Source organism: Balaenoptera physalus (assembly GCF_965194825.1).
Source record: "Balaenoptera physalus genome assembly, chromosome: 6".
Classification (NCBI taxonomy): Eukaryota; Metazoa; Chordata; class Mammalia; order Artiodactyla; family Balaenopteridae; genus Balaenoptera; species Balaenoptera physalus.
The window spans coordinates 12,405,086-12,419,849 of record NC_138885.1 but is presented as its reverse complement, the minus strand read 5'-3'; positions in this window follow the sequence as shown (position 1 = coordinate 12,419,849).

Here is a 14,764-nt window from a genome sequence, read left to right as displayed (position 1 = left end):
TCCTTTCCCCTTTGGTAACCATAAGTTTGAAACACTAAATTTCTTAATATTTATTCTTGGTTCTTTTCCATTTTAATTGACAACGAATTATGTAGCTTGGTCTCATCACCAAGTTTGAAATGTCACATTGAGGTCTGTATTACACCCTGATTTTGGAAGCTGATGTTTATTACATGTCAATATCCCCTTTGAAAGCTCCACCTGAATATTCTGTGGCAGGATGCTTTCAATCTTTCCCACACACCTTCTGTGTTTGAGCCTTAGAGCTATACCGTGAAGTGGATAGGGAAGGCATTTTTGTCGCTGTATTTCATATGAGGAGATTAAGTGACTGGACGTGGTGCGTAAGAAGAAATCAACTAAGGGTCTGTGGACCAGACTGAGTCAGGAGAGCCAGGCTCAGCATCTACCTCTGGACAAGGCCATAGCAATGACCCAGACAGCAGTGCCTAAGGGGAGCCTTTCTGGATGGAACAGTGTCCCAGTAGCATGTATGTCACCCAGGTTAGGGCTGAATGAGAAGTAAACTTGAGACAAGAGCTCACCCAGCCTGGGTCTTCAGATAGCAAGAGTCGAAATGAACTGCCTTAGGCTCCCGTGCTCTGGGGGAAAGTCCCTCCATGTCTCTGGGCCTCAGTCTCCTTATCTGTTAAATGGAAGCACAAATATCTTCTTCACAAGGTTGTCACAGGACTGGATGAGATAGTGTCTATTAAATTCCCGAACACTCTTTGCCAGAGGAGAGGTGGTAAACAGTAGACACAGTCCTTAAGCTAAGGCTATGGTTGTCAAGAAGAGGGGTACATGGTCCTCCACGCAGGTGGGGTCAGAAGAAGGAGAGGATTAGTAAGACCTTCCTCTAGAACTGGAAGCAGAAAGCAAAAGCCCTTGGTGATTTTTCTTCTTTCTCTCTCCATTCCTTCCTTCCTTTCCTTTCTCTCTTTCTTTCTTTCTTTCTTTCTTTCTTTCTTTCTTTCCTTCTTTCTTTCTTTCCTTCCTTCCTTCCTTCCTTCCTTCCTTTCTTTCTTTCTTTCTTTCTTTCTTTCTTTCTTTCTTTCTTTCTTTCTTTCTTTTCTTTTTCTTTCTTTCTTTTCCTCCTCCCTCCCCCTCTCTCCCTTTCCTTCCTTTCTTTTTTTTAAAATCGAAGTAGAGTTGATTTACAATGTTGTGTTACTTTCAAGCATACAGCAAAGTGATTCAGTTATATATATGTACATATTCTTTTTCAGATTCTTTTCATTATAGGTTATTACAAGATATTGAATATAGTTTCCTGTGCTCTAAGGTAGGTCCTTGCTGTTTATCTATTTTATAGATAGTGGTGTGTATCTGTTAATCCCATACTCTTAATTTATTTGGCGATTTTTCTAATTTCCTTACTCCTAGTACTTAGGACCCTGGTTTGTTTTTGGAAACAGCAAGAGAACCAGGAGCTGGGGAGACTTCCAGGCCAGTCCCAGTGGCTGGAGAATGATAACCACGGTGGACAGAGAGTAGAGCAATGCCAGTGACCAAGGGAGGAAGCAGGCCACATTTCCAGGTCCAGTGAAGAGAAGACAGGGGCGCTCCAGGTGCAGCCTTGGGAAGAGGGAACCCCTGGAGTCCGAGGAATCAGAAGGCCTGTGTGCAAGGCAGCACCACCCAAAGTCCTCTGCAAAGCTGCGGGGCACAGAAGGTGAGCTCCTGGCCTGAGGAGCACACAGCAAAGACACCAGGGCCAATCCAAACGCTAGGGCACCCATTTTCTTTGCTTGAGTTGAATCTCAATTTAGTGAGATTGTAGGGCCGAGGGAGAGGACCAGGTGGAAACACAGAAAATCCTTCTGTAGGTGTTGACTTGTTTTGTCCTCAGGCTGTGCTTTAAAATAGAATACAGCAGGGACTTCCCTGGTGGCGCAGTGGTTAAGAATCCGCCTGCCAATGCAAGGGACACGGGTTCAAGCCCTGGTCCGGGGAAATCCCACATGTCGCAGAGCAACGAAGCCCGTGTGCCACAACTACTGAGCCTGTGTGCTGCAACTACTGAGCCTGCGTGCTGCAACTACTAAAGTCCGTGCGCCTAGAGCCCACGCTCCGCAGCAAGAAAAGCCACTGCAATGAGAAGACTGTGCACTGCAACAAAGAGTAGCCCCTGCTCGCCGCAGCTAAAGAAAGCCTGTGTGCGGCAAAGAAGACCCAACACAGCCAAAAAAAAAAAAAAAAAAAAATAGAATACAGCAAAACCATGGAGACAATACAAAGATCAGTGGTTGCCAGGGTTTTTCTGGGGGGAAGGGTACGTTCGGGGGACGGCTAGGTGCAGAGGATTTTTAGGGCAGTGAAAATACTCTGTGTGCTAATGTAATGATGGATACATATCACTATGTATTTGTCCAGACCCATAGAGTGTACAACACCAAGACTGAACGCTAATTAAACTATGAAGTTTGGGTGATGTTGATGTGTCAGTGTAGGTTCATCCATTGTAACAAACGTGCCTCGCTGGTGGGGGATATTTGTCATTGGGGAGGCTGTGCGTGTGTGTGGGGAGGGGCAGTATAGGAAATATCTGTGCCTGCAGCTCAATACTGCTCTGAAATTAAAACTGCTCGAGAAAATAAAGTCTTTACAAAAAATAGAATATACTGTGTGTTTAATCACACTATCATTCCTGTTCATCCCGGTTTGAGTAATGATTCTGCAGAGTACAAAGTGTCTTTTTCACTCCAGCCCTGGAGTTTCACTGTTGTTGGGTTTACCGTAATGGACAGGGTTGGGGTCTTTTCCGGCAGTGTTTGCTGGTGTGCATGTGTGTGTACACGTGTGTGCACTTAGGATGAGATGTCAGGCAGATGGGTGGATGGGAAGAATATAAAATGTGACAACCCCATATTTCAGCTTGTCTTTCTCTTGTAAAATGTATTTTCGTCAGAAATAAGTGATAGAAGAATTCTAAGCAATAGGAAAACACCGTCAGGGCATTTTCCCCATGGAAACTTGCTGAGATGGGTACCATGTTTGTATGAGTGGAGCCCATTCTGCTTCCTGTAGAGTGAAATTTATTTCTTTATGTGCTGGGATGTAGGTGGGGCTCCTCTTATGGCAGCCTTTACCCTGAATATTGTGTCAAGCCTTTGTTTTTTTTTGTTTGTTTGTTTTGTTTTTTTAATTTATTTTTGGCTGTGTTGGGTCTTCGTCTCTGTGCGAGGGCTCTCTCCAGCTGTGGCGAGCGGGGGCCACTCTTTATCGCGGTGTGCAGACCCCTCACCGCTGCAGCCTCTCTTGTTGCGGAGCACAGGCTTCAGACGCGCAGGCTCAGTAGTCGTGGCTCACGGGCCCAGCCGCTCCGTGGCATGTGGGATCCTCCCAGACCGGGGCTCGAACCCGTGTCCCCTGCATTGGCAGGCAGACTCTCAACCACTGCGCCACCAGGGAAGCCCAAGCCTTTGTTTTTAGTACCTAGTAGGCATGGTCAAATGAACTGATTGATGGGTGGTCTCTGTAATTGGGGTCTCAAACTTGATCATACTTCAGAATCACCTGGAGGGCTTGTTCAAACACAGATTGCTGAGCCCCAGGCCTAGAGGGTCTGATTCGGCATGCCCGGGAGGGGCCCAATTAATTTCCCCAGGTGATGTTGAACTTCTGGTTCGAGGACCACAGTTTGAGAACCACTGGGCCTGCGAACAATTCTAATAAAATTTGATGTCATCTCTTCGAGGCACCAAAGCTGTAAACTAACTGTTTATTCTTAGGGCTTTAGAATGTTGCATAGTCAAAAGGAAAGTGATGTGCAGCTTTATCAACCAGTGTGAGTTCCAGGAACCCCAAAGCAAAGCTCAGGGCAACCCTAGATTGGAGAAGAGACTTTAGGCTTGAGGCGAAAGTGTGGTTTCCACACCCGGACCCAAATGCAGGCCTTCAGTAATTACTGAGGGTCAGTGCTGGGATGTGAATGCAGGCAGAGTCTGCATCGTTAGATGGAGATTGCTGTTCTCATTGAATAGATGAGGAAATGGAATTTCAGAGAGGTTAAGTGACTTGGTTACAGTCACACAGCTGGTAAGTGATGGGGTCAGAATGGAAACCCAGCCCCATGGGCCACAGAGCTGGGGCTGCTTCCCCTCCAGGGTGCTGCCCTTTAGGACAGCTGCAACTGGTGAGGTCTACACATGGATGCTTGTGACAATTTCATCCTTGGAATAAGCGTAGCACGTTCTCCGGTTGCCTCCTTGAGTGGCGTGGCTGTTGCTTGGATGCATAATTTCCACTTGGGTGTCAAAAAGCCTTTCATGTGATTTTTGACTTCATCTTACACATGCACTCAAATCTCCATTATGGATGAAGACAAAAAACAAATGTTTGATTTGCTTAAAAATTGCCGAGACAGCTAGTGGTGGGTCTGGACTTAAACTCCGCCTCCTCAAACCAGGGCTGGGCACTCTTTGTGCCTGACCATCTACAGGAAGCGGTCAGGGCATCTACCTCTCCCTTCCACATTCTCAAATGGGGGGTGGGGGAGGGGAAAGTATATGGATTCACCGGTAATATTTTCACGCTGTTTCTGCTAAAGGTCAAACCGGCACTGCTGCCCTGGCCATTTCTGGCATCTCCAGTGAGTTATTTATCCTGTGTCTGTAGCACTCACACCATTTACACATGTGGAGATGCAATCTATGCAATTTGAAGGATGGTTATGACCCTGGCCGGTTTATTACTGTATAAAAAGCTCCAGGAAATACGGTCTTTTTCTCAAAATGCCAGTATGAAAGTTGATATAAAGATTGGTGATGTGTCAGCTTTGACATTACATAAAAATATATAGGCACTGTAAAAGTTAACAACCATGTTATTTATAATTATATTGCAGATTGGGATTTTTAGGTTCGTATTGTCAATGGTAACCTTTCTGCCTTCCCTTCAGTCTTGGCCCCAAATGTTTATACTAGGTTTTCACATCTGTGTTTCCTTCTGTAACATCAGGGCTCACAGTGTCTTCCCTGAGTCCCAGTCAAATCGTGTCACTCATCCATCTTTCTTGGAAAAAAATTCTTGTCCCACTGGATTCTTAATTCATGGGATTCTGCTGCATACTTTGCTATCCTTTCACTGCCATGTAAGTACCAACTGTACTTTTCTCGTTCTCGACATCTTCATAATAACGTTTCTGGATTGCCACATCTGTCTTGCAAGAGAGAAAAAGTTACATTCGGTTGAAATTTGAGCCCCTGGATTAAGAAATGTCCATTACCTAACTCTGCCAGGTTTACTCGGATGGAGATTCAAACTCTCCTCCCTGCATACGTATGAGGAAGATAATAGCACGTCTTTATCCTTTGCTCAGCACTGCTTTAAGGGAAAAAAATACCTCATCTTAAATGTTTGTTCTTCTCTACAAAAGATTCCTTATTGAACAGGGAACTAGTATCTTTAGCTGGCAGAAAACCACCTTGACAGCGCTTTTAAAGTGGGAAGAGAAAAGTGACATCCACATGATATGCAGAACTATTGACCGTGGAATAATGCTATTTTCTTTCTTTCTTAAAATTTTTTTTTCCTTTTGAAGACCTAGGAATTTCTTATTTTAATTTAAAAAAATTTTTATTTTATATTAGAGTATAGTTGATGAACAGTGTTGTATTAGTTTCAAGTGTACAGCAAAGCGATACAGTTATACACCCCCCCCCACACACACACATCTATACTTTTTCAGAATCTTTTCCACTATAGGTTATTACAAAATATTGAGTATAGTCCCCTGTGCTATACAGTAGGTCCTTGTTAGTTATCTATTTTATACATAGTATATATGTATATGTTAATCTCCAAGTCCAAATTTATCTCTTTCCCCCACCACCCCCACTATCCCCTTTGGTAACTACAAGTTTGTTTTCTATGTCTGTGAGTCTATTTCTGTTTTGTAAATAAGTTCATTTGTATCATTTTATTTTAGATTCCACATATATGTGATATATCGTATGGTACTTGTCTTTCTCTGTCTGACTTACTTCGCTGAGTATGGTCATCTCTAGGTCCATGCATGTTGCTGCAAATGTCAGGATTTCGTTCCTTTTAATGGCTGAGTCATATTCCATTGTGTACATGGACCACATCTTCTTTATCCATCATCTGTCGATGGACACTTAGGTTGCTTCCGTCTTGACTATTGTAAACAAAGCAATGCTATTGTCTTTCTTGATGGCTCAGATTAAACAGTACTCTACGTAGGTGACCCCAGTGTCGGTGGGGTAGGCAGCTCTGGGCTCACAGAAGAAAGAGCAACCTTGGGAGTCAAGAGCTGTGGGTTCTGTGCCAGGTTCTGCTCTGCTGTTTACTACCTAGGCAACCTCTCTGAACCTGTTTCCCCACCTGTGAAAGATGGCATGGAAAGGTACCCCTCAGTCCACCTCACGAGATAGGGGAAGATTTGGTACAAGAACAATGTGTGATATTTTCTTCATGGAAGTGAAATCAGCCGACTCATGTTTCTTTGACTAAGTAGAATCACTTGTTCACTCATTTTAATCTCCTTGCTGAACTAAGACTTAAAGCTATGTCTAAAGGGTGCAGCCAGATGTGAGCACAGGGTAAACGCCATGTTGTGGGCACTCCATCCCTCGTCACAGCACCAAGGGCCCTGCACCATCCATTTCTGCATCCTGCCTCCCTGTCTGTCTGCTCCATTGGACCTTGTCAATGGATCTCATCCTTGTGAGCACCTCATCCACAAGGACCATCGATTTATCCTCTGTCTTCATAGCACCTGTTATAGTGTTGGTCACATAGTAGGTTCTCAAGAACTTGGGGAAGGGGGAATAAAGGAATGAGTCACTCAGCAGTAGATTAAAAGGAAGTACTTTTAGGTCTCTGCCAACACGCCACAGTGACACCGCTTGTGACGGTTGAAAACCTTTGTAATACGTGTGTTCCAGAAACCCCTTCTATTTAGTTGTCAGCTTGGTTAAAAGGCATTTGCCAGGCTTCAAGGCTATGTTCAATGACTGCATTTGAACCCTTGAGCTTGGTCCTGTCTCAGGGGCCAGACAGCCACCCCCTAATACCACCAATAGTCTCAAGTCTGGAGATGGAAGGGCTCCAAGGTGGTCTTATGACAATAACAAAGGGATTTAACTTCTCCTCTTGGCTTGAAGAAGTGACATGGACTCCTGGAGGGCAGGACGTGTTTTATTTATCTCTATAGTGGAAACGTGAGTCATATGACTTGGCACATTTTTGATGTGTTTTGATGTGTTTGTTGAATGAATAAATGAGCCTGTTGTTATTAACCATAACACTTTCTGGATGGGAAATGCCACTTAATGAAGAAATGCTAGCACTTGCGAAAAAAAATAGGAGACCCCTGGCTTTTCAAATTATCAAGGATTTTAAGATTTGTGGGTGGGAAAAGTAATATTTTTGTGAGAGTCTGCCACGTGACAGGGCATCAGACGTATTATCTCATCTCATCTTTGCTTAAACGCTGCAGAAATGTTGTCCCCACTTTATGGATGAAGAATTAAAGCTCAGAGAAGTTGAACAATATGTCTAAGCCTACGCAGCTGGAGAGCAGTACAATTGGGATTGAAACCCTGAGCTGGTCTGAAACAAGAACCTGTGCCAGGATTATCTCTCCCATCTTTTGGGTCTTAGAATCAGTGGCTGGAAATCCAGAGACCCGGTTAGCTCGAAGAAAGTAAGAATGCTGTTTGGCATTTAAACTCTGGCTCTGTCGGAGAGCTCGTTCAGCAGGACACCTTTGAATTCAAATCCGAATGCAATTTGTAGAAGGGTTTCCAGCATGGGGTAGGGAGTTGTCACTTCCACTGCTGTTCTGCAGCCTCAGGGGGTGTTGCAGGACTGAGATGATCTTTGAAAAAGAAAGATCAGAGGCACAGACTCTGAATTTCAGATATTGTTTCAGCCACCAGCATTCCCCGCATTTCACTACTGTATGTGCACTTGTCTTCCTCTGAAGACAGAATTCAGAAACTACTTGACCTTGGTGAGCTGGTTGCCTATTTGGGTCATGGGTGAGAACGCAACTAGATGCAATTAGCATTGCAGGCACTTGACGGTTGCTTTATTAATTAGACTGCTTTATTTAGCCGGCACTCTTCACATCATCCTCTCTCCTGCATGTGCTGAAGAGGCAACTACTTATGTGCTCTGAATTGTGGAGCGCTGGGGTGGGCCCCGCATCCCAGAATAGTTGTGGCTCATGGCCCAGCATCACAAGAGGGTATCGTCTCACATGTCACTCGTCCAGGAAAAGATCAAAGTACAGTTTCTACCAAGTGCATAGTGCTGTTGCCCCATTGTAAAGTCAAAAAATGCTGAGTCCATCCGTCTTAAGTTGGAGATCATCTGTATTGTTCTCTGTTCTCATTGTTTAACAGCTGCTCTATTTCTCCTTGTCTCGGTAAAGTTGGTACAGTAACCCTGGTCTTTGCCTGTTTGTTTAGTAGAAGGAGGAGCTCAGAGTGGTCAAACAGCCATCTCAAGTAAGTTCAACGGAACAATTGTTGAGCCCCTCCAGTAAAAACATTACTGCCTTGGGCACAAAGACCTCCAAACCAGCAGACTCCAAAGTGATGGAGGTGTGAAGAAAAATTCTGCAAGTTAGTTATAGAAGTAGCAGTGGGGGTGGCCACTCCTGCCTTCATGGCTTGCATCTCCCACCTTTACACTTTAGCTATCAGAGACAGAGTCCTTTAATGGCTGCTGTATTTTATAGGATTTGCTTCCCAAATGTGCACAGTGGTGTGTCTGAGCTAGTGCCACAACTGAGTTTTTAACAGGCCACTACAATTTTCTAGAAGGTCCTCTGTTTCTACATAATGGGGAAAATGGAAGAACGGTGAATGCCAAGGGGACAAGTCTATTGCCTTGCTCATGCTGCTGAAATAAATTTCTTTGTGAGAAGCAATGTTATATAGAAGTGATAGCATAGTGATAACAAAGGCATTCAGTTCAATCACAGATGATAGTTCAGCAGAAGCATCAGGGCCAGAGAAGGCAAATCCAAATCCAGAGTAGGTCTATTCTAGTGAGGACAAATTGCTGACCCTTCATGAGAAGGGGCCCAGTATAATCTGACAGCCATCAGGTGTCTGGTCATATTGTGAACATGGTTTCCATCTCTGATTTGGGCAGGTGGGGCGTTTGGCAATCGTAGCAGCCAGCAGAGATCAATATTGTTGAATTGATGCATAACTTTAATCTATGTCCTGGCTGCATGATTCAGGAATCCATTGAGCAAGCCCTGGGGTAGCTGGGGAAATAGGCTGCCTTGTCTAGAATGGATCAACTTCTTTACTACAAATAATAAATGCTGGAGAGGGTGTGGATAAAAGGGAACCCTCCTACACTGTTGGTGGGAATGTAAATTGGTGCAGCCACTATGGAGAACAGTATGGAGGTTCCTTAAAAAACTAAAAATAGAGTTGCCATATGATCCAGCAATCCCACTCCTGGCCATATATCTGGAGAAAAACATGGTTCAAAAGGATACATGTACCCCAAGTTTCATTGCAGTGTTGTTTACAATAGCCAAGACATGGAAGCAACCTAAATGTTCATTGACAGATGAATGGATAAAGAAGATGTGGTACATATATACACTGGAATATTACTCAGCCATAAAAAGGATGAAATAATGCTATTTGCAGTAACATGGAGGGACCTAGAGATTATCATACTAAGTGAAGTAAGTCAGACAGAGAAAGACAAATATCACATAGTATCTTTTATATGTGGAATCTCAAATATGATACAAAAGAACTTATTTACAAAACAGAAACAGACTCACAGACTTAGAGAATGAATTTATGGTTACCAAAGGGGAAGGGTAGCAGGGAGGGATAGATTGGGAGTTTGGGATTGACATGTACACTCTGCTATATTTAAAATAGATAACCAACAAGGACCTACTGTATAGCACAGGGAACTCTGCTCAATATTCTGTAATAACCTAAATGGGAAAAGAATTTGAAAAAGAAATGTGTATGTATAACTGAAGCACTTTGCTATACACCTGAAACTAACACAAGATTGTTAATCAGTTGTACTCCAATATAAAATAAAAATTAAAAACAAAAGAAAGCAGAAACAGAATGGAAATGGGGACAGTGCATGAATTCTGCGGAAGCTGGTATTTCAAGGCTTCATTCTGCACTGAGCCTTTCTTCTCTGGGGATGTCAGTCTTCCCCTGTACGGGCACCCTGCAATGTCCCCACCTTGGCCTTTCACTCATAAGGGAATGCGGATATTCTCAAGTTCCATTCCCACAGCCTTGCATTGGCTCCAGACTCACGACCATGGGCAGAACTCTGCGGATTCTGGGGAGATGGGCAAAAGCAATAGCTGTTGATGATCTCAGCTGCCGTCACTAAAGGCACGATTCCTGGGAGAGATTCGTGGCTCACTGCAGAGCCTCCTTCTTGCTGCCTGCCCAAGGCCTCATGCCTACCTGCTGCTGTTGCAATGATCGCTTCTGCTTCTTACCACTTTCCAAATCTTTCAGGAGGGCTTCTCACTGGATGATTCAGAAAAGAAACCACCCTAGCAAAAGAGTCTGGGAAATATGGTTTCTGGTCTTCTGCACCTGTGCCACCCGAGAGAACTCAGGCTAGTAGAGGTGGTGACAATCTCCCACTCGAAGGACCTGGCAAGGCGCACACTTGCTGAGGAAGTGAGGTGGTAACAGAGGAAAGAAGGAACATTCCTGCGAATGAGCTTTTTGGAAGGTTAGAAAGGAGATAAAGGAGATACCTTGAATGGAGAAAAATTCTTATCACTACAAGCAGTTTCATCATTGTTCTTGGTTGAAAAGACAGTTTCCAAAGACAGAAAAATGATATAGTTTTGGTCCCATAGTAGTAGCTTATATCTTGGTGGAGATCAGTTCCTAAATATTAATAAATTCCCAAAGATTCCTTGAAAGCCGTTAAGGGAAACAATTCTTTATGGGATTTGCTCAAGTTGGTTTTGTTTATAGAAAGGCTGAAGTCTTTCTCTCCTTGATGGGTTCTCTCTTAGGCATGAAATGTATTCCAGGGAAAGCCAGGAAAGCAAGAGAGCCAAGCAGTGAGTGGGACACATGTGTTTGTTAAGAGGTTTTGACAAAGCATCCAGAAGGGGCATCTGTTATTAACAGTGGGAGCTAAATTTCACTCTTTTGTTTCTCTTCGTGCATGCAGAGAAATGCACCCACACCTCCCCTTTGGTATGATCGCAGAGATATGAGCTCTCTGGGAAAGAAGAAGGATTTCACATATGAGATACGTGTACTTTCTTGGCATCCGTACCCAGGACGTCTGAAGAACGAATAATGCATACATGATTATTCCTGATTATTATTTTAACCCTCAATATTGTACCAGCTGGGAGAGTGTTGGCATGTTAACAGCTTCTAGAATAACAGGGAACAAAGATTCTGCTTCAGCCATCAGAAGCAAACTCAACTCTACTGGCGAGGAGCTCTGATGCCCAGGGAAACTCCAATCTACCTTCATGTGCATAAATCAAAGACCCCAAGATGACGTAGAAAAAAAATAGTGGACTCGTGTCAAGACTTTTTTTTAAGGAACTAAGATAAGTTCAGTGGGAGCTTTTCACCAAAGAAGGTGACCCTAGAGTGGCAGAGTTGGAGGGAGAGCCTGAATTATAGGGGGAGGTGGTATCAGGCAGCCACAATGGTGGGCAGGAAGATGGCACTGGGAGTTGAAGAGGGTGGAAAGTGAAAGCTGCAAGGAAAGGTCCAAGCAGTGGGCTGGGGCAAGCGGCTCAGATCTACGCTGTGGACAGCAGTAAGGTGCTGGGCTGGCTTTTCCAGCTTGCGTGGGTGGAGGCTGAGTTGGCACATCAAAGCCACAGACCCAGGCTTGGGAGTCCCCGGAGAGCAGGTTATGCCCAGGGACTGACCCACTGGGCGGTGGGGGGGGGGGCGGGGCACCAGCGACAGCCCCCCTCTGTAACATCTCTTCTTTGTAACTGCCCTTCTAGGACCACCTCCTCTGAGGGTGACGTGTGTGAGCTGGTCTTCAGCTTTGTGGATGTGGGGACTCCGTGGTCTTGGCCTCCCACACACTTGCCTTTGCTCACCTCACCTGGGGCAGTCCTGCCGTTTTATATGATCTTACTCTGGCTGGAGCCCATCACCCAAGAAGAGCATCCTGTTGAAGTGTGTGATTGTGTAAACAGGGGTGGCTTCAGTTACAAGTGACAGAAACTCAACTCAAGCTGGCTTGGGTTGCTTTTTAAAAATGAATTTTATTGCCTTGTAGAACTAAAAAGTACAGAGGTAAATCTAGGTTCAATAACATCAGAAGATGCTTTTTGAACGTGGAATTGGGGGTAGGTGGGTGAAACAGGTTGGGGGTGGTCAAAAGGTACGAACTTCCGCTTATAAATAAGTCATGAGGATGTCATGTACAGCATGGTAACTATAGTTAATAATATCATACGGTATATTTGACAGTTGCAAAGAAAACGCAAGAAACAAAAAATCACACATCAGAAGACAGAGAATCAAATGATGTCATGACCCACGGGGACGCCAATGCCCTCTTTCATTCATCTCTGATCATCTCTGACTTGGTGTCACACTCAGGCAGGTTTTCTCTTTGTGTCTGTGGGTTTACAGTTTCATGAACTCAGGTCCAGAAGTAAAATAAGTTCCCTTTTTCTAAGTCCTGAGAATGAGCCCTTTTGGACCAGGATAGAACCCGTAAGCATCCCTGCTCTAATCTCTGTGGCTGGGGTTGAGGAGGTGGGGTTGTGTTCAGTGTTCTGATTGGCCAGACCTAGCTCATGTGTCCACATCCAGAGACAAGGGGGGGATTATCGCACTTGAGCCACTTAAACCGGGAGGTTTAGAGCTTGGAGGATTTCTTGCAGTAAATTAGGGTTCTGTTACTAGAAGAAGGGGAAGGAAAAAAATACCCAATGCATATGGGGAGCAGCAGGAGATTAGACCAGGGAAGCTAGCTCATGAAGCATCTAGAATGGCAGGGGCAAATCTCAATTATGAATATCATTTGATTGGAATGACTGCCTGAAACATGGTGTTGAGAAGGATTCTGAGGCTGCCTCGGTGTGCAGTAACTGGTAAGCAATGTCAATCACGGATGCAGAAGGGAGGGCTGAGGTAAGTGCCATGGATTAGCCAACCCTGATGGAGAAGATGACTTTATTTGGCCGTGCTGATCATTAATGCCGTTAAAAAGAAAAAGATTTTCTCCTTTAAGAAAGAACATGAGACGGGATATAATTTTTCCTGCAGAAGATGAGCAATATATTCAAGCATCTCTTGTTCTAATGAAGGTCCCAGGGTATTCTGCTCCCATCTTTTTGTGTGTGTGTGAAAATCAAGGTAAAGCAGAGAGCTTGGCAAGTATGGTTGAGATCTGGTACAGGCTGCGGCCGCAATGCCTGGGGAGTGTTTGCATTCCTCTGCTTCAGGCACAATTACATTGTGAATGAGCCAATTGTGTGGAAGACGTAAAATGTTTCAGAGTGGATTTCTCATCTTGACAAACTCCTCCACGAGCGGCTGGGGAGCACAGATCTTTTTAGCGGTGGAAGAAAATAGGCGTGAACGTAGAGAGGTTGGGACGCTAACAGCCTGAGCCCCTCTGCCCTCTGCCCAGTACCATCAGCTTAATCTTCCGTGGCACAGCGGCTGCCCTCCTGCCACTCTGGCCTTATTATACATGATCCTCGGGCCCACTGTTCCCTGCCCCACAGCTCCTCCTCATGCACCTGACATTCTCTCATGAAGACATTGAACTTCACTTCTTACGACTGTCCCTCAGGTGCAAGTCAGTGTCCTCGGATGCCCGAGTGTCCGAGGGGCCCAGCGGCATGTGGCCACCAGGGTTGGGGCTCAGAGAGATGTTTTCAGGGGTGCATTCTCTCTGGGACCCATTCAGCAACACCCTTGAGTGTCTGGACCAGGCATGAGGATACAGAAATAAACATCACCTGTCCCTGTCCTCCAAGAGCATCAAGTCTGTGAGCAAAGACAGACCCCTTGATGTGTAAGTCACAATACAGAACACTGAGTTCAAAAGGAAGGAATGGATCTGAAGAGGCTGCCTGAAGATGCAGTAATGAATGTGGCCTATCCTACTTCCTGATGCTCTCACTCCCCCTATTGTAAAGAACAAATCTGACTCCACATTAGAGCTGTTTCTTTTACTTTCACCTTTGTATCAATACCTATTGCTTTTGCTTCAAGAATGTTGCCTCTAGCCTGAAATATACAGGATAGCCCATTCTCAAGGCTCTGACCTTTAAGAGTATAACACTTTTCCATTCCTAGAGAGATACAAAGTTGCAGAACAGGGAATAACATTTGTCTTGTTGGAGGTTTACAGGAACATTGTGACCTGACCTGCCTGAACAGCTGCAAGAACAAAGGATTCCGACACCAAGAAGTTTGCCACAAACGGCACGCCCCTCCCTCACCTGGCCTTTAAAAATGCTTTGCTGAACCCTTTTGGGGAGTTTGGGGTTTTGGGGGGCATGAGCACCGGGTATCCTTGCATGGCCCTGCAATAAACATTTCTCTGCTTCAAACTCTGACGTTTTGGTATTGTTTGGCCTCACTGTACGCTGGGCACACAAACTTGCGTTAGGTAACACTATGAAGTTGGCAGGTCCTGTGTTTATTTCCCCCATTTTATAGATGGGGAAACCAAAGTTGAGGTTGCATAGCCTTTCATTCATTCACTTACCTTTTCCTAGTACCTACTGTGTGTCATCACCTATGCTGGAGATACA